Source organism: Amphiura filiformis, chromosome 19 (genome assembly GCF_039555335.1).
Source record: "Amphiura filiformis chromosome 19, Afil_fr2py, whole genome shotgun sequence".
NCBI classification, from domain to species: domain Eukaryota; kingdom Metazoa; phylum Echinodermata; class Ophiuroidea; order Amphilepidida; family Amphiuridae; genus Amphiura; species Amphiura filiformis.
The window spans coordinates 5,584,900-5,605,003 of record NC_092646.1 but is presented as its reverse complement, the minus strand read 5'-3'; the positions used below and the strand labels follow the sequence as shown (position 1 = coordinate 5,605,003).

General features: G+C 40.5%; 1 long non-coding RNA gene across 2 annotated transcripts in view; it reads left to right on the top strand.

Moving 5' to 3' along the window:
* LOC140140854 (uncharacterized) overlaps positions 1–20,104 on the top strand; it is a 103,350-nt gene that overhangs the window by 53,201 nt on the left and 30,045 nt on the right. For both annotated transcript variants that reach the window (XR_011857319.1, XR_011857318.1), the window contains one exon: positions 4,923–5,008. This is a non-coding gene — a long non-coding RNA (uncharacterized lncRNA). The remainder of the gene's footprint in view (positions 1–4,922; positions 5,009–20,104) is intronic.

Genomic DNA, 20,104 nt, shown 5'->3' with positions numbered 1-20,104 from the left:
TGATGATGACGACGATGATGACGATGACGATGACGATGATGATGATGATAAATGATGACGATGATGATTATGATGATGAAAATGTATACACAAACAACAAAGAGGAACATGCCTAGCATATATTTATATACCTCCATGATTCTATTTTTAACATAGAAAAATTTGACTTCTTGTCTTCTTGCAGACTGAAATTATGCATATCTGATCTCTTCAATTATAAAAGACAATTTGGCCTTGGCCCCGGGGCCTTGGCGAAAATATGTCACACGCTGTTCGAATTATAAAGACATAGTTGGTTGACCTTATAATGTGTGTGCACTCATAACTTGACCTCTGAACGTACTGGATATAAACGCATCATACCCTACACCGTCAGGTTAACTTTCTTGTTGAATGGAGGCATCGAGGTCTCGTAACTGTGGAGATTATGTCTTTTTGGCTCAGTTATAGCACACATGTTAAGAAAAAAACATAATACATGAAAAGTGAGCAGGGTCAGGCAGGGTATAGTTGACACCATAGACACGTGCTCTTTGTTTAAACATTACAAATAACATGACTGGCGAACATTAATGTTTCATATTGCTTGCAACCCTCTCGTCCCCCAATCAATGTTGATGGAGCCTATACTAGTCCGTTCCTATCTCAGTATCAAAACAACATTGACTGGGTGGGTGCGGGGGGGTGAAGATTTCATACTAAATTAAATCCCTCATCACTGCCATCATCATCACCACCACGACTCTAATAATCATCTGACATCATTTGTATTATCAATCATCATCATCATCATCATCATTTACACTATAGCCACACAAATAGAAATCTTACATTAACTGCAAGTCATCAGAAAAACAAAATATTTAAAACAAATTATTGTTTTATCACTGCCCGCTCAGTTTGCAACAACAACATCAACTGCTAGATTATGTTCAAATGAAAAAATTCTATTATAAAAAAATACCTTGTTCCGCCTGAATTGTCAAAAAGTGGCTGAAAAGAACAAAACAATGGGCCATTGTGCGGAAAGGTGGGAGAACATGTACCCTACCCCCCCCCCTCCCACCCCATCACCCCTTTCTCTCTGGGATTGACGCCCATGGCTATGGAGAGAAAAGGAGTTTATTAAAAACACGCCACCCAGCCATTGTTCGAAATATTCTCTAACGCACAGCGTCCGTCAAATGCTTTTGATCGAATTTGCGATACCGTCCATCACTAGTCACGGTCAAATGGTCAATCTTAGACGTGTAAGAATTCTTAGGCGTGTAAAATCTTAGGCGTCTAAGATTTCATTGGTCAATAATTGAATACGCCTAAGATGATTGGTTGTTTGGGATTTCTGGTCCTGTGATTCGTTGATTTAAGTCTACCGCGAAATTCTTAGATGCCTAAGATTGCATCTTAGACGCCTAAGAATGCATCTTAGGCGTCTAAGATTGCATCTTAGATGCCCAAGGTTAGGCGTATTATCTTAGGCGTATTTTGAAGGTTTCCGCCATCCATAGATCCCTGTGTTTTTGCATACATTTTTGTACATAAGAAGCAGATTCTGGTGTTTTTGCATATCAGAAGATTTGTAGGTGTAGCAACTTTTTTTTACTTTGTCACTGAAAATATATTTCAGTTAAAATCTGCTGAAACCATATTGTCTTAGAAACAGGTATTCTTGATGTGCACCAGGGTGTAAATGTGTTATCATCTCATCCCCACTTGAAGGTTCTGGCTCACTTGAATCTGAGCATAAATAAAGCCTTTTCAATGTTCTTTACATCTTTATAGTTTTATTTGTTATGCTGTTAATAACAACAAGCTGCTAATTCTACCCATTCAGGCATATTCTTGCATTAAATCCATCCAATCAGGTTCTTTCTTATTCCCATATATGTTCAGTTGTTTTGTTGATGTGTTCAGTAGTCAAGTCAACAGAAACAAAAACAGAAACTGTTAGCCCAGCTCTGCTGTTATTCTATACCAATTGTGGTGGCCATTCGATTCAGGCACGCTAATTAATTATATCAAAATTCTTCAGTGGGAGGATACCAATATTGAGAGGATTGAAACCAAAATCAACATCTATACGCTCCATCCATAGTCATAGAAGAGCACATAATAATGAAATCCAGCTCAATCAGCTACATTGTATATAAGCAGGCAAGTACATATCCATCAAATTTCTCTTTCATTAGCTTTGTTCAGGTATTTTATGCTCTAGTTTATAATATTATGATTTCCATTTCAATCTCAGCTGCTTATAACATTATTCCAAAGATGCATCTCATTATTATTATTAATATTATAGATGTATCTATATATTTTGCTAAAGATTGGTTAAATGTGATACAAAAATACTTATGTGACTGCCTTTTTAAAAGTTGTTTGAGTGCAGCTTGAATTTATTGTGGTTTGTTCACATTTTACCAATAATTCTTTGTAATTTGAATATGCTTTCTTGGTTAAGTTCTAGATGATTACTTGCCTACTTGTTGTTTGTTACTAATTATCTTAATCATCTTTGTTGGTTTGATTAATTATTACTTTGCTTAATTGTCATTAATTGGCTTATTTGTCAATAACGTGCTTAATTGAATTACAATGTAATGGGCCTGCTCAGGGGCAGCACCAAGGTATTTTGATAGGGGGGATGCAATTCAGGGGCGTAGCCAGCTTTTTTGGTCAGGGGGGAAAAATAAAATTTTTGGGGCACAGACGAAAAAAATACAGTTGCATCATACAATACATGGAGACAAAAGGCTTTATTGGGACGATGTGCGTGCAAAAAACTGGTATTTTACACTATTTTCGCCCATTATCAGTATGGAAAGGGCTTAATCTTTTGCAATATGCTTGCAGCGTAAGCGCAGAAATTTGTGTATTTTCGGCTGAATTTCGCAGAAAAGGGCTCCTTGCCCTTTTCTTTTTCTTTGCCCTCCTGATTTTCCCTTTTATTTTTTGTCAGAGGGGCACTTTTTTATTTCATTTTTTGTCATGGGGGGCACTCTGCCCCCCCTGCCCCCTACGGATGTCAAGTGCTATTTTACGTACTCTTTCCAGCAAAAATACAGCTGATTTAGCCAGAGTCGACATGGGGTCATCGCAGATAATATTTTCATAGCATATTGAGCTAACTCTTCAGCTACTTGGTTTTTCACAATATGATAGTAATGGAAACGACCAAATGTTCATTGTTTTTTCGCAATTTATTTTTTTTTTAAACGATGACGTAAACATGCATCACCTCTTTCACAGGTCAACCTCTTACACAGCGCAAGCCATCACATGCAATCACATGCATGACTGCGCATTGAAATGTGTGACTGACTTAATTTGCGCAAACGTGTCGCTTATCCTATAGTATATTCCTTGATGAACCCCCTTGAAATTTGCATGTTCTGAACAGATATTGGGAAAGCTGAATCTAGAACAAAGATAATCATGTTGTGGTCACTAAAATGACCCACAATGCTAGACAAAATAGGTTGGAATGAAAAATATATCAAATGTGCACCTTGTAATGGCCATATTTTCGTTATTTTTAGAGTGATGAGTGTACAAGTCTACTACTGAGCGCACTTGAACAAAATGTCAGAATTCAACATTGATTGGGGGGAATGGGGCTCATTTGCAATGTCGTACTAATTTCATTCCAACCCTTTTGTCCAGGGTTGCAGGCCAAAATCACCTGCTTCACGCAACACCAAGCACGCAAACACACTGTTTATTATACACAACAAATTTATTATCATTTATTAATTAGTGCAGTATGGCTATATATCGATCAAATCCTTATACGATATTACAATTACTTAAAATTACTACAAAGATTTCTTTATGCTATGATTACTAAGCCTGGAGATCTTGATTGGCTGACACATTCTGATGAGATTCCGTTGATGATCTCAGTTCTTTGATCCAAGATCCGGCAATGTCCAAGATCCTGTTTATCCAAGGTAAACCCCTGGTTTACCACAATCACAGTTTGATGTCCTGATGACTATGGTCTCACTTTCCTAGCTGCTGTGCTTGTGTTTTCCAAATGGTCTTCTCATATGTTGACCGTAATTAAGCTCGTCTCTCGGAGATCTCTTGAGTAAGCTTTACTGCTCCACTTAAAACACACTATGTTAGTCCAGCAAAATACCACAGTTCCTAGATAGAGATTTTTCAGTCTGCCGCTTCTTTGAGTTGACGTAATGGAGCACTATTGGCTCTACTAGACCACCTCGACTGGCGTATTTAGTTCTCTCCAACACACACACAAGAACTGTGAACCAAACGAAGTTTGAAGACTTCACACAATAATGGTAACTTTGTACCAATACTGCCCTGGCTAACATAAGTTTCACAGAGTTCCCTCTTAGCATTTCAATCTCCCATCTTAATCATTTTCAATCCAGGCTTTATTTATATATCATTTCTTACTATTCTAGAATAATCTTCCCTAATTATAGCATATTACAGCATATTTATTTATGTGTATAAATGTGACCCGCTCTGCCATTTTGAGATGCGGCGAGTCAAATTTGGGAAAGGCTAATGATTAAAATTGATATTTTTGAAATTTAACAGTTCTCGAAGTAAATTGTATAAATGATATATACTTTAAGTGTTGTGTAGCTGGGATGAAAAGTACTGAAAATGTTGACCTTTTGTATTGAAGATACAGATTTTCTTTTTGTGTGTAAACTAGGCAGAATTTGTGTGTATAACCTAGGAAGAAGTTTTTTTAGTCAAGTGGGTGAAATAATTTTTTCTTTGCACGTATATAAAGTCTGCACAAAAAGTAACTCAGCTGTTATAAATACGCCTATAGATTCAGAACTAATAATTGTTTTCACAATATTTCAACATAAAAAGAAGGATGATTTATTTACGCGCATTTTGATACCCCATATAATGAGAGTCTCTTTGTATCATTACAGATCCATCACTTTCAGTGGAAGCAGTATTTGTTGTTGAGATGAATCAAATGAACAGGGATGTCTTCATTATACCAGGACAATTAAAAGTAAGTGCACAATTATAGCCACTCAGTGGTTTCACGGCAGTGGCGTAACTAGGGTTGGTAGCGCCCGCACGGGGCAAGAAACAAAATTGGTGCCCCTAGCCCCCCAGGGCTAAGGATACATAATGGCGCCCCCAATTCTTGAAACAATTGCGCGTGGAGCGTAATAAATTTTGGACAAATAAGGCCTACCACAAATAAAATTTGGTTACTAGAAGTTAAATATAGGTCTTAAAATGTTCTTTAAATTGATTTTGTGCTACAATGCGCGCTAAGCGCGTGAAAAATTTGACTTTCATCGCTTGAGGGCGCAGAATCGATGCTGAATTGGCGTCCGGGCACATTTCCCCTGCCCCTAGTTACGCCACTGTTTCACAGGCTATCCAATTTCTCTGAGAAAATTTACAAACATGTGCTTATGGAAATTTGGCGAAAAATGAAAGCTATTAAATTAAAGCCCATTCAGTGATCCCAGTGAAGTGTAAAAAATTTAAATCATTTATAAATTCATAAAAGTAAAGGATATGTCATTACAATTGTCATTGACAAAGCTGAGGCCCCATTCAAATACATGTAGGTAATTTCTTATTTAAATAGTTTGACTAAAAGCTCTTCATAAATTGAAAACCCAATGTGCAATGGATTTATTTTTCTCATTTTTTCAATCGATATGGACAAGTTTTGGGGCAAGTTTGCCAGTAAAATTATATCTGTTGCGAATGTTTAGTGCCATGCTTTTTATGGGAAAGATTAATGGACTTGTATTTTTCTTTTCAGTAATTAAATGAAAGAGGGGAGAAAAGTAAAATGTGCATGATTTTACTAACGGGCGGGAGAGCTTGAGTCAAATGGTTTAATTAAGATAATTAAGATGGCATGGCCTAATTTCGCAAGACCGACGAACAGACAAATAAGGGTACAAATCATTATGGATCTGTGGGAAATTCAGAAAAAGGTTGTCTCCATATTAAATGTAGTAGTCACAATGTATTTTTCACACAGACGTGGGTCAATCATTTTTAGGTCATCTTATTTAAAAATTGGACGTTTTAAGGTGTGTGTGGGGGGGTACTCATGTTTTTAATTTGTCTAAATTGTCTTTTTGGCTAAAAACTCTGCCCATCAGTATAAATATTATTTAACCATCATTGAGTGCAGTGGCAGAACAGGTTCGTATTTAATTTATGCATCTTTTTTCTATAATTTCCCATGATTAAGGGATCTAGAATGAGCGTTTATGGCGTTTCGACAGTATTTTTTGTGGGACATGAGAGCACCTCAGACGTATCGAATTGTATTCTGAAGACGAAGCATGTCTTTCTGTTATCAAATAATTGTCATTTTTTGAAATTCACGATATACAAATTTTATGACAAATTATTAAAATTGGATATTTTTCAAATTTTTGATATATAACAGTCCTCGAAATAAATTTTATAAATCTAATGATATATTCTTAAAGTGTATGTAGCTGGGAGGAAAAGCCGATGATCAATTGAAAATTTTGACCTTTTATATTGAAGATATGGATTTTTTCCCAAAAAGACCTATTTTTTGGGGTGTTTTGGGACATTCTTCGTATTCAGAATGCAATTCGATATGTCTGATGTGCTCTAATGTCCCACAATAAATACTGTCCAAACGTTCATACCCTTCCTTAAGGTCATCTGATTTTAATCAGGGAGACCATTATTTAACTATAATTTTATGTTCTTCTGGTTTTTGTGTTTTTGTAACATTTGGTATGTATATGCAATTATTTTGTGTGTGACTAATCAATTTTGTATTGTAGATGCCTACCTTTAGCAGGGGTTGACATAAAAGCAATAATCAGCTGGCCCAAGGGCCAACTGGGAAGGTTTCGGGCTGGCCCAAAGGGCAAACCCAGATTTGTTGTTAATATTCTAACATGTCATAAATTTATAATTATACATGTACTGCCAAAATTCCAACTGGTCCACTGGGCCATTCAGACAGAAATTATCCTGGCCCAACGAGAAAACAAACTAGCCAGGACCAGCGGGCCAGTGGCTAAATCGACCTCTGATTTAGCTCAGTGACGTAGCCGGTGGAGGAGGGGTGTGGGGGCACTCATCATGGCCATCGGTACAATGACAGATCTTAGTAGGAAAAAATTGGTGTCAACAATAGACAATAGAGTAAGGAAAGGTCACCTGAGTAGTGTTAGTCGTTAAGGAAAGGTCACCTGAGGTCTATCCTCCCGACAACGGGCTAGACAGGGCAGTAGAGTAGTGTTAGTCGTTAAGGAAAGGTCACCTGAGGTCTATCCTCCCGACTGCGGGCTAGACTGGGCAGTAGAGTAGTAGTGTTAGTCGTTAAGGAAAGGTCACCTGAGGTCTATCCTCCCGACAATGAACTAGACCGGGCAGTAGAGTAGTGTTAGTCGTTAAGGAAAGGGCTAGACGGGGCAGTAGAGTAGTGTTAGTCGTTAAGGAAAGGTCACCTGAGGTCTATCCTCCCGACAACGGGCTAGACCGGGCAGTAGTAGTGTTAGTCATTAAGGAAAGGTCACCTGAGGTCTATCCTCCCGACAACGGGCTAGACCGGGCAGTAGAGTAGTGTTAGTCGTTAAGGAAAGGTCACCTGAGGTCTATCCTCCCGACAACGAGCTAGACCGGGCAGTAGAGTAGTGTTAGTCGTTAAGGAAAGGTCACCTGAGGTCTATCCTCCCGGCAACGGGCTAGACCGGGCAGTAGAGTAGTGTTAGTCATTAAGGAAAGGTCACCTGAGGTCTATCCTCCCGACAACGAGCTAGACCGGGCAGTAGAGTAGTGTTAGTCGTTAAGGAAAGGTCACCTGAGGTCTATCCTCCCGGCAACGGGCTAGACCGGGCAGTAGAGTAGTGTTAGTCATTAAGGAAAGGTCACCTGAGGTCTATCCTCCCGACAACGAGCTAGACCGGGCAGTAGAGTAGTGTTAGTCGTTAAGGAAAGGTCACCTGAGGTCTATCCTCCCGGCAACGGGCTAGACCGGGCAGTAGAGTAGTGTTAGTCATTAAGGAAAGGTCACATGAGGTCTATCCTCCCGGCAACGAGCTAGACCGGGCAGTAGAGTAGTGTTAGTCGTTAAGGAAAGGTCACCTGAGGTCTATCCTCCCGGCAACGGGCTAGACCGGGCAGTAGAGTAGTGTTAGTCGTTAAGGAAAGGTCACCTGAGGTCTATCCTCCCGGCAACGAGCTAGACCGGGCAGTAGAGTAGTGTTAGTCGTTAAGGAAAGGTCACCTGAGGTCTATCCTCCCGACAACGGGCTAGACCGGGCAGTAGAGTAGTGTTAGTCGTTAAGGAAAGGTCACCTGAGGTCTATCCTCCCGACAACGGGCTAGACCGGGCAGTAGTAGTGTTAGTCATTAAGGAAAGGTCACCTGAGGTCTATCCTCCCGACAACGGGCTAGACCGGGCAGTAGAGTAGTGTTAGTCATTAAGGAAAGGTCACCTGAGGTCTATCCTCCCGACAACGGGCTAGACCGGGCAGTAGTAGTGTTAGTCATTAAGGAAAGGTCACCTGAGGTCTATCCTCCCGACAACGGGCTAGACCGGGCAGTAGAGTAGTGTTAGTCATTAAGGAAAGGTCACCTGAGGTCTATCCTCCCGACAACGGGCTAGACCGGGCAGTAGAGTAGTGTTAGTCGTTAAGGAAAGGTCACCTGAGGTCTATCCTCCCGACAACGGGCTAGACCGGGCAGTAGAGTAGTGTTAGTCATTAAGGAAAGGTCACCTGAGGTCTATCCTCCCGACAACGGGCTAGACCGGGCAGTAGTAGTGTTAGTCATTAAGGAAAGGTCACCTGAGGTCTATCCTCCCGACAACGGGCTAGACCGGGCAGTAGAGTAGTGTGAGTCGTTAAGGAAAGGTCACCTGAGGTCTATCCTCCCGACAACGAGCTAGACCGGGCAGTAGAGTAGTGTTAGTCGTTAAGGAAAGGTCACCTGAGGTCTATTCTCCCGGCAACGGGCTAGACCGGGCAGTAGAGTAGTGTTAGTCGTTAAGGAAAGGTCACCTGAGGTCTATCCTCCCGGCAACGAGCTAGACCAGGCAGTAGAGTAGTGTTAGTCATTAAGGAAAGGTCACCTGAGGTCTATCCTCCCGATAACGGGCTAGACCGGCAGTAGAGTAGTGTTAGTCGTTAAGGAAAGGTCACCTGAGGTCTATCCTCCCGACAATGGGCTAGACCAGGCAGTAGAGTAGTGTTAGTCGTTAAGGAAAGGTCACCTGAGGTCTATCCTCCCGACAACGGGCTAGACCGGGCAGTAGAGTAGTGTTAGTCGTTAAGGAAAGGTCACCTGAGGTCTATCCTCCCGACAACGGGCTAGACCGGGCAGTAGAGTAGTGTTAGTCGTTAAGGAAAGGTCACCTGAGGTCTATCCTCCCGACAACGGCCCAGTCCGGGCAGGAGGGTAGTGTGAGCTTTAAGGAAAGGTCACCTGAGGTCTATCCTCCCGACAACGGGCTAGACCGGGCAGTAGAGTAGTGTGAGTCGTTAAGGAAAGGTCACCTGAGGTCTATCCTCCCGACAACGAGCTAGACCGGGCAGTAGAGTAGTGTTAGTCGTTAAGGAAAGGTCACCTGAGGTCTATTCTCCCGGCAACGAGCTAGACCGGGCAGTAGAGTAGTGTTAGTCGTTAAGGAAAGGTCACCTGAGGTTTTATCCTCCCGGCAACGAGCTAGACCGGGCAGTAGAGTAGTGTTAGTCGTTAAGGAAAGGTCACCTGAGGTCTATCCTCCCGACAACGAGCTAGACCGGGCAGTAGAGTAGTGTTAGTCGTTAAGGAAAGGTCACCTGAGGTCTATCCTCCCGGCAACGGGCTAGACCGGGCAGTAGAGTAGTGTTAGTCATTAAGGAAAGGTCACCTGAGGTCTATCCTCCCGACAACGAGCTAGACCGGCAGTAGAGTAGTGTTAGTCGTTAAGGAAAGGTCACCTGAGGTCTATCCTCCCGGCAACGGGCTAGACCGGGCAGTAGAGTAGTGTTAGTCATTAAGGAAAGGTCACATGAGGTCTATCCTCCCGGCAACGAGCTAGACCGGGCAGTAGAGTAGTGTTAGTCGTTAAGGAAAGGTCACCTGAGGTCTATCCTCCCGGCCACGGGCTAGACCGGGCAGTAGAGTAGTGTTAGTCATTAAGGAAAGGTCACCTGAGGTCTATCCTCCCGGCAACGAGCTAGACCGGGCAGTAGAGTAGTGTTAGTCGTTAAGGAAAGGTCACCTGAGGTCTATCCTCCCGACAACGGGCTAGACCGGGCAGTAGAGTAGTGTTAGTCGTTGAGGAATGGTCACCTGAGGTCTATCCTCCCGACAACGGGCTAGACCGGGCAGTAGTAGTGTTAGTCATTAAGGAAAGGTCACCTGAGGTCTATCCTCCCGACAACGGGCTAGACCGGGCAGTAGAGTAGTGTTAGTCATTAAGGAAAGGTCACCTGAGGTCTATCCTCCCGACAACGGGCTAGACCGGGCAGTAGTAGTGTTAGTCATTAAGGAAAGGTCACCTGAGGTCTATCCTCCCGACAACGGGCTAGACCGGGCAGTAGAGTAGTGTTAGTCATTATGGAAAGGTCACCTGAGGTCTATCCTCCCGACAACGGGCTAGACCGGGCAGTAGAGTAGTGTTAGTCGTTAAGGAAAGGTCACCTGAGGTCTATCCTCCCGACAACGGGCTAGACCGGGCAGTAGAGTAGTGTTAGTCATTAAGGAAAGGTCACCTGAGGTCTATCCTCCCGACAACGGGCTAGACCGGGCAGTAGTAGTGTTAGTCATTAAGGAAAGGTCACCTGAGGTCTATCCTCCCGACAACGGGCTAGACCGGGCAGTAGAGTAGTGTGAGTCGTTAAGGAAAGGTCACCTGAGGTCTATCCTCCCGACAACGAGCTAGACCGGGCAGTAGAGTAGTGTTAGTCGTTAAGGAAAGGTCACCTGAGGTCTATTCTCCCGGCAACGGGCTAGACCGGGCAGTAGAGTAGTGTTAGTCGTTAAGGAAAGGTCACCTGAGGTCTATCCTCCCGGCAACGAGCTAGACCAGGCAGTAGAGTAGTGTTAGTCATTAAGGAAAGGTCACCTGAGGTCTATCCTCCCGATAACGGGCTAGACCGGGCAGTAGAGTAGTGTTAGTCGTTAAGGAAAGGTCACCTGAGGTCTATCCTCCCGACAATGGGCTAGACCAGGCAGTAGAGTAGTGTTAGTCGTTAAGGAAAGGTCACCTGAGGTCTATCCTCCCGACAACGGGCTAGACCGGGCAGTAGAGTAGTGTTAGTCGTTAAGGAAAGGTCACCTGAGGTCTATCCTCCCGACAACGGGCTAGACCGGGCAGTAGAGTAGTGTTAGTCGTTAAGGAAAGGTCACCTGAGGTCTATCCTCCCGACAACGGGCTAGACCAGGCAGTAGTAGTGTTAGTCATTAAGGAAAGGTCACCTGAGGTCTATCCTCCCGACAACGGGCTAGACCGGGCAGTAGAGTAGTGTGAGTCGTTAAGGAAAGGTCACCTGAGGTCTATCCTCCCGACAACGAGCTAGACCGGGCAGTAGAGTAGTGTTAGTCGTTAAGGAAAGGTCACCTGAGGTCTATTCTCCCGCAACGAGCTAGACCGGGCAGTAGAGTAGTGTTAGTCGTTAAGGAAAGGTCGATCACCTGAGGTCTATCCTCCCCGCTACGGGCTGGACCGGGCAGTAGAGTAGTGTTAGTCGTTAAGGAAAGGTCACCTGAGGTCTATCCTCCCGACAACGGGCTAGACCGGGCAGTAGAGTAGTGTTAGTCGTTAAGGAAAGGTCACCTGAGGTCTATCCTCCCGACAACGGGCTAGACCGGGCAGTAGAGTAGTGTTAGTCGTTAAGGAAAGGTCACCTGAGGTCTATCCTCCCGACAACGGGCTAGACCGGGCAGTAGAGTAGTGTTAGTCGTTATGAAAGGTCACCTGAGGTCTATCCTCCCGACAACGGGCTAGACCGGGCAGTAGAGTAGTGTTAGTCGTTAAGGAAAGGTCACCTGAGGTCTATCCTCCCGACAACGGGCTAGACCGGGCAGTAGAGTAGTGTTAGTCGTTAAGGAAAGGTCACCTGAGGTATATCCTCCCGACAACGGGCTAGACCGGGCAGTAGAGTAGTATTAGTCGTTAAGGAAAGGTCACCTGAGGTCTATCCTCCCGACAACGGGCTAGACCGGGCAGTAGAGTAGTGTTAGTCGTTAAGGAAAGGTCACCTGAGGTCTATCCTCCCGACAACGGGCTAGACCGGCAGTAGAGTAGTGTTAGTCGTTAAGGAAAGGTCACCTGAGGTCTATCCTCCCGACAACGGGCTAGACCGGGCAGTAGAGTAGTGTTAGTCATTAAGGAAAGGTCACCTGAGGTCTATCCTCCCGACAACGGGCTAGACCGGGCAGTAGTAGTGTTAGTCATTAAGGAAAGGTCACCTGAGGTCTATCCTCCCGACAACGGGCTAGACCGGGCAGTAGAGTAGTGTTAGTCGTTAAGGAAAGGTCACCTGAGGTCTATCCTCCCGACAACGGGCTAGACCGGGCAGTAGAGTAGTGTTAGTTGTTAAGGAAAGGTCACCTAAGGTCTATCCTCCCGACAACGGGCTAGACCGGGCAGTAGAGTAGTGTTAGTCGTTAAGGAAAGGTCACCTGAGGTCTATCCTCCCGACAACGGGCTAGACCGGGCAGTAGAGTAGTGTTAGTTGTTAAGGAAAGGTCACCTGAGGTCTATTCTCCCGACAACGGGCTAGACCGGGCAGTAGAGTAGTGTTAGTCGTTAAGGAAAGTCACCTGAGGTCTATCCTCCCGAGAATGGGCTAGACCAGGCATAATGCCACAGCGTAATGTAATGAAGTATATTTAATGTAAGAAAATATTAGGAATATCTATGTCTGTCAGACCAGTTATGAAACAACTGCCATTGGTATGTACATGTATCACCAAACCAATGCTGTCTGTGGTGAGGAAATTTAGTGGGCGGCGTTAAATTTGTTTACTTTTTACGCAATGTACCTATATGGTTTAGAAGATCTACATTTTGGTAAACTTATTTCTTCAACTATTTTTTTAGGTATAATGGGAAGTTAGACACATATTGCAACAAATCTAATTGCTTCAACTAGAATTCCTAAACCAAATCAATAAAATTGAATACCTGAGTGGAAGAAGGGCCCAACTCCATCAAAACTGTTTTGGGATATTAAGAAAAAAACTTAATATTTGGACAAGTTTTATAGACAGAATGTTTTCATCTTCAGGGGACCTTTAATACATGAACATACAGTATTACATACATTCAAAATCATTTATGTTTCCATGGCAACTGTACAGGTCTTAATAGGAGCTGGAGTTGGGCCCTTCTTCCACTAATATACTGCAAGTGTCAGTTCCTTAAGCAGATGTGTTATAAATATCTACAGAAATTTGGAAATTATCCATTAATTGCACAAGTATAAGCATGTAATATGTTAGCAAGAAAGTTTATTGTAGTGAGAAGCAGATTTCATGGATGAACAAAATTCTCTCTTTTACCCAATATTTGTGGAAGAAGTGCCCAACTCCATGGAGTTGGGCCTTTCTTCCATGAAAACCAGGATTAAGTGTATATGGAAGACTATTTAGAAAGTGGATTTTGGCTCATCTTTCACACACAAGGAAGAACAGTCTGCTGGCAATAAAATGCTGGGTCTAACTCATTTGTAAAAAATTGGGAGTTGGGTCCTTCTTCCACTCAGGTAGGTATTCAATTGCTTTCAGCATGGTTCCTGATAACAAGTCAATATACAATAATTTAATGTTGTGCAGGTTCTTGATAGCCTTGTGTTGCAGCTTATGCATACTGAATTCAGTGAGCAGTGAGGAGTGTTCAGAAATACTTTGCTGTGGTTGGAGAATGATCTAACCTTGCCCTTACAGGAGCTTGAAAAACTGAAAATTGCAAAAGTATCAGGTAAATGAAAAATAAATAAATAAAACATTTAATAAACAAAAAGAAAAAACATAATAAAAGTAAGGAAACAAACAGAAGATAGTTTAACAAACAAAATCTGAAAGCACTGTTTGAATAGGATCGTCTAGGGCATTATAGGCCTATCAAGGAAATTACAGGAAATTGCTAAATATAGGCCTAAGTCGTATTTTCAGTCAGTATATATAGTAATAAAACAAAATCAGATTTTAATGTAAAAAAAAGGATTGATTATAAGTCATTAATTTACAGGCTCACTATTATATAAGTGCATGGTGCAAATTTAAATTTAGAGAAAGTTATTAGGCCTAGACATCAAAAAAATTAAGTGAAATAAGATCAAAGTTAGTTTAGCTGTTAGCTGGTTTATTACTAATACATTTAAACAGAAAAGTTACAAATCTCAAATATAGCTGAATGAAAAACTTAGGACTAAGGCTGATTAAAAAATAAAAAATGTTTACCATCCCCCTCCCTCCTGACCCAAGTTAGTTTGGTTTAAATTATGAAAAAAAATTATTAGGCCCAGAAATCAAAAGTATGAAAAAAATTATTAGGCCCAGGCATCAAAATTATGAAAAAAAAATAGGCCCAGACATCAAAATTATGAAGAAAAAAAATTTATTAGGCCCAGACATCAAAATTATGAAGAAAACAAATATTAGGCCCAGACATCAAAATTATGAAAAAAAAATTTTACGCCCAGACATCAAAATTATGAAAAAAAAATTATTAGGCCCAGACATCAAAATTATGAAAAAAAAAAATTAGGCACAGACATCAAAATTATGAAAAAACAAATATTAGGCCCAGACATCAAAATTATGAAAAAAAAAAAACATTATTAGGCCCAGACATCAAATTATGAAAAAAAATTATTAGGCCCAGACATCAAAATTCTAAAAAAAAATTATTAGGCCCAGACATCAAAATTATGAAAAAAAATTATTAGGCCCAGGCATCAAAATTATGAAAAAAAAATTATTAGGCCCAGACATCAAAATTATGAAAAAAAATTATTAGGCCCAGTCATCAAAATTATGAAAAAAAAATTAGGCCCAGACATCAAAATTATGAAAAAAAAATTATTAGGCCCAGACATCAAAATTATGAAGAAAACAAATATTAGGCCCAGACATCAAAATTATGAAAAAAAATTATTAGGCCCAGACATCAAAATTATGGAAAAAAAAATTAGGCAAAAAACATCAAAATTATGAAAAAACAAATATTAGGCCCAGACATCAAAATTATTTAAAAAAAAACATTATTAGGCCCAGACATCAAAATTATGAAAAAAAAAATATTAGCCCCAGACATCAAAATTATAAAAAAAAAAAAAAAATTATTAGGCCCAGACATCAAAATTATGAAAAAAAAAAATTATTAGGCCCAGACATCAAAATTATGAAAAAAAATTATTAGGCCCAGACATCAAAATTATGAAAAAAAAATTATTAGGCCCGACATCAAAATTATGAAAATAAAAAATATTAGGCCCAGACATCAAAATTATGAAAAAAAATTATTAGGCCCAGACATCAAATAGACATTAATAGAGAACAAAAGAGATAACCCAAGGTTGAAAACTTTATAACCACCAAAGTATTTTTGAACAATCCCGAGTGGTATTATATAGAGAACCCCAACTTGTTTTACATAGCTTCATTCTCTTCTCCTCTCTTTGGCTGCCTTTGCAGCTACTGCATCTTCTTTTCTTCCATTTTTATGTAGGTGGTGCATTACACCACCTGTATATTGGGAAACCCTCGAATCACTTCTTCTGCTTCTAATATTTCTTTTGTCAAACCCACTTTCAAAATGCTACTAGTGTCAGACCAACTCTAATATTCAGACTATGCAACTGAATAATCATAATCAGTCTATATGAGGCTGAATATACTGTAGTAAATAGCGTCCTCTGTTGTTCAAATTCACTTTAGTAAATATTTTAAAGGAAAAAGTAAATATGGGTAGAGACAGTCCGTCACTCTTAAGGTTACTCTAACCCTAACCCACTAACCCTAACCCACTAATCCTAACCCACTAACCCTAACCCTAACCCACTAACCCTAACCAATTAACCCTAACCCACTAACCCTAACCAATTAACCCTAACCCACTAACCCTAACCCATTAACCCTAACCATAATATAACATTGACCAACAGTAACCTTAATGTATTGCCCAACTGCCTAACCCCAATTAAAAACAGAGGGCAGTCGCATACAGTGTGAATATTAGAGAGACCAGGTTGGTCAGACACAAAGGTCAGGTCAAATTGTTCCGGGAAAGCTGAACTTGCAGGAAATGATCTCCGATATTTCAAGAGTATGAACCCGCAGTCATCCGAGGTCAAAGGTCAAATATAAAGTTGCATTGATCGGGCTGTAACTTGCATGCAAAAAATGATCCCTGACACTTTGGGGGTATGAAACCATAAAGGTCATCTGAGGTCAAAGGTCCGGTCCAATTTTAAGTTGTTCTGCTCAGGCTGTAATTTGCAGAAAATGACCCCAGACACTTGGGAGTGTGAAACCACAAAGGTCATCCAAGGTCAAATGAGGTCAAATGTTAAAGTAAGCCTGGTTGTGGATTATCCTTGATTTGAGAGAGCATGAGTAGTCAACCTAAGTTTACCCAAGGTCATAGGTCTAATGAGGTCAATCAGAATGATCCATGACATTTTGGGAGTATGAAACCATAAAGGTCATCTGAGGTCAAAGGTCATTTCAAATTTTTAAGTTGTTCTGCTCAGGCTGTAATTTGCAGAAAATGATCCCAGACACTTGGGAGTGTGAAACCACAAAGGTCATCCATGGTCAAAGGTCAGAAAAGGTCATATGTTAAAGTAAGCCTGGTTGTGGATTATCCTTGATTTGAGAGAGCATGAGTAGTTAACCTGAGTTTACCCAAGGTCAAAGGTCTAATGAGGTCAATCAGAAGCCATCGCCTGATATTCGTGGCTCGTGAGCCATAGTAGCTCTAGTTCTATTATTTCTTTCTTTCATCAACTTCATGGGGTTCTATTAGGGGCTGTGCAATAATTATGAGACCTGGGGTACCATTTCCAAGCAGTGTGCTAAAATGCTTGCCCCCCCCTCAAGCACCCTGCTTGCCCAAAATTTATTTCCTTCCCCAATTCCCCACAGGCTCACAATTATTGCATAGCCCCAAAGATTACCACAAGTGGGGTGGGTTGTATTTATGTCAGGCCAGTTATGAATCTTACTGCCACTGGTATTTGTCACCAACCCAGTGTTGCCTGTGGTGAAGGAAATATCATTATTGATTTTGGTTTATCATCAGGATAGTTATCATCTAATTCTCATCGTCGGATCATTATCATGTATCATCATTATTCCATGTCAAGGCATTCTGATGTCTTCTTCCAATAACCCAATTTGTCTGGTAGAGTACCTTATTTGGTCGATATCAAGAACCAGGGAGGATTAGTCCTGCAAAGGTGTGTTCTTGAAAATGGTAGAGATACGCCTCGTGTCACAGACATGGGAAACTCATAGACTAACCTGACTTGGGATAGCTGTGTAGTAGGATAGCATCGGGCGAATTGAACTACATGTGAACTGAGTTCATCCTAGTTGGGATACTCTTGAGTTGATGGCTTGTGGCTCACGCTAATGTACTTGCGGTTTGCAGAGATGCGCTTGGCTTGCACTTCGCACTTGTGCCAAACAGACCGAGCCAAACTGAGCTTCTGTCAAAGGCTTGGTAGGGATGTGATAGGGGTACCTGATCAGGATGCTGGAATCTAGTGGGTATCCCACATTTGAGACCTACATTTACAGGAATGTTGCTTGGGGGTGTCTCAACTTTGGTTTAGGGAGGGATGAGCGGCTGATACTTCAAAAAGTACCCGACCGTAAACCAAATGACTCGAAATTCTACCAATTTTTTAATAAATTTTGCAAATTTGTGTAAAGAAAAATTTGCACTTTTTGAGAAAATTTTGAAGAAAAAACACCCTTTCAAATTTTCATGAAATTATGGCCATCAATAAACCAAAATGGCTGAAAATACACCCAAGTCTCATGGCTGAAAATGTACCCCGAATCTGCCACACATCACCATAGCCTCATTTCCAATAAGACCCCCCCCCCCTCGGTTTTGCTGTCCAAATAGATCAAGGTTTTCATACAAAAACAACTAGGTGACAAAAATAAAAATTCTGTGCCAGCTAGGGCAGCCACATTTGAAGGGTCTTGATGACCATAAAAAACACCAGAACTTCAAGCTTGACAAATGTGAATGAAAATCTTATCCTGCAAACATATTGAAATTTGTTTGAATTTTTGTTACAAAAAGTTCCAAAATAAATCCACTTTGATCAAAAGCATCCATATTATACATGAGCATTGGATCTACACCTTTTGCCCAAAATAGGAACAAATTAAATAACACAATTGTTATTGATCGCTCATGCAGAACTACTCTCAATGTGGAGTTAATGAGCGCCTCAATTGAAAAGTAACCTGTACAAAAATACAGGAAACTACATAAACTATATTTTCTTTTGATTGGTAAATGTGAATAGGCGTGGGTTTTCAGCTGTTTTAGGGACGCACCATTAGATATTATCGGGGAGGCTAGGGAGTTCTTTAAAAATAAATGTTTTGCCTCACTTTGATAAAAAATAATATCATAAGAGCAATTGATGTTTAAAATTATATGTTATCCTTGATTTATGACTTTGTATGTGGGGTGTCGCAGAATATGTTATGGTATATTTTAAATTTAACTGAAAAAGTGGTGTGTTAGTGATTCGTAGCTGGGGCTGCAAAAGTTCTCAAATTCTGGATATCAGTATTTTTCACTAATTTTGGCTATGAAATACTGGTTGAATTAATGAGACATTATCAAACATTGATTGACTGTAGGATTGGTGTCACTTTTTAAAACATTAGACTTGGGATAAAAATAAATGACAGACTTTCAAATTTTTCATTGAAAAGTATTCTCCATAGGGTTATGCAGGGGGTAAAGTTCGAATTCAAAGTATATCTAATAACCGGTGTAATTATTAAGGCCAAGTATCTTAAAAAAGTTACCTGGTAACATTATAAGTAGTTGCACTGCATATTACAGTACGATCTTGCAGTTCCACGAAAATATTGAGTCCTATTAAATTAATTTTATTTTGAAGCCATTAAAAAAGTGGAAGCATGTTAAGTCAAGTTAAGCAAGTTTTAATATAGAATGATAATTAGCCTATGAATATGAGAGCTTAGGGCTTTAATCTCTTTGTTTCTCAAACCATAGGCAACAAATGATAATTAGCCTTATCGAATAATAGAGCTTAGGGCTTCAATCCTTTGTCTCTAAAGCCACGTGAGGCAACAAGTTTATGCAACGTATGCAGCTTAAGTAACTTTTACTTAAATTTAGAATGATAATTAGCCTTTTAATGGGGAATCATTACCCCTAAATGGCCTTTGATCACAATCTTTCATTTTTATTCTCCATGTTTTTTGATGTGGATAAGTATTGTTATTTATAGGTATTTTTAGGTCATAAAGTCCATGTCAAACATGAGTTTTGTCAAGAAAAAATCACTGATCAATTCGCTCATTTAGTTGAGCATCGGTAGGAAAACCGAAGGTCCCAGGTTAAAATCCTGGATTGTCAGGGGTTTATTTTCATGTTTGACATTGTTGTATGGACTTTATGATCTAAAATACCCACAAATAACAATACTTATCCGCATCAAAAACTCACATAGAAAAATGAAAGATTGCAATCCCAACATTTCAAACTTAATTACTTACCAAGAACATTCAGGTCAGTTTTATTTTGCATGATTAAGTCTAACATACGACACCTGCATGTATGCAAAAAATTTAAAAATTTAAAAATTTAAAATTAAGAAACAGAGCACATATCCTACCCTCATCGAAATGAAAATAATTAGACACCGGTTATTAGAAGTGATAATAGCACTTAATAAATTTTGCCACCCTGCATAACCCTATGGGGAATAATTTTCCATGGAAATATTGAAACTCTTGTGTCATTTATTTCAAAATGTTCAAGATCATGATTCAGCAGGTAATATACATAAATATTTAGAGAACACCAACATGTGAGGTTAGTGAGCTGTTAGTGAACTGTTCTTAATCTCAGGATGCTTTCAGT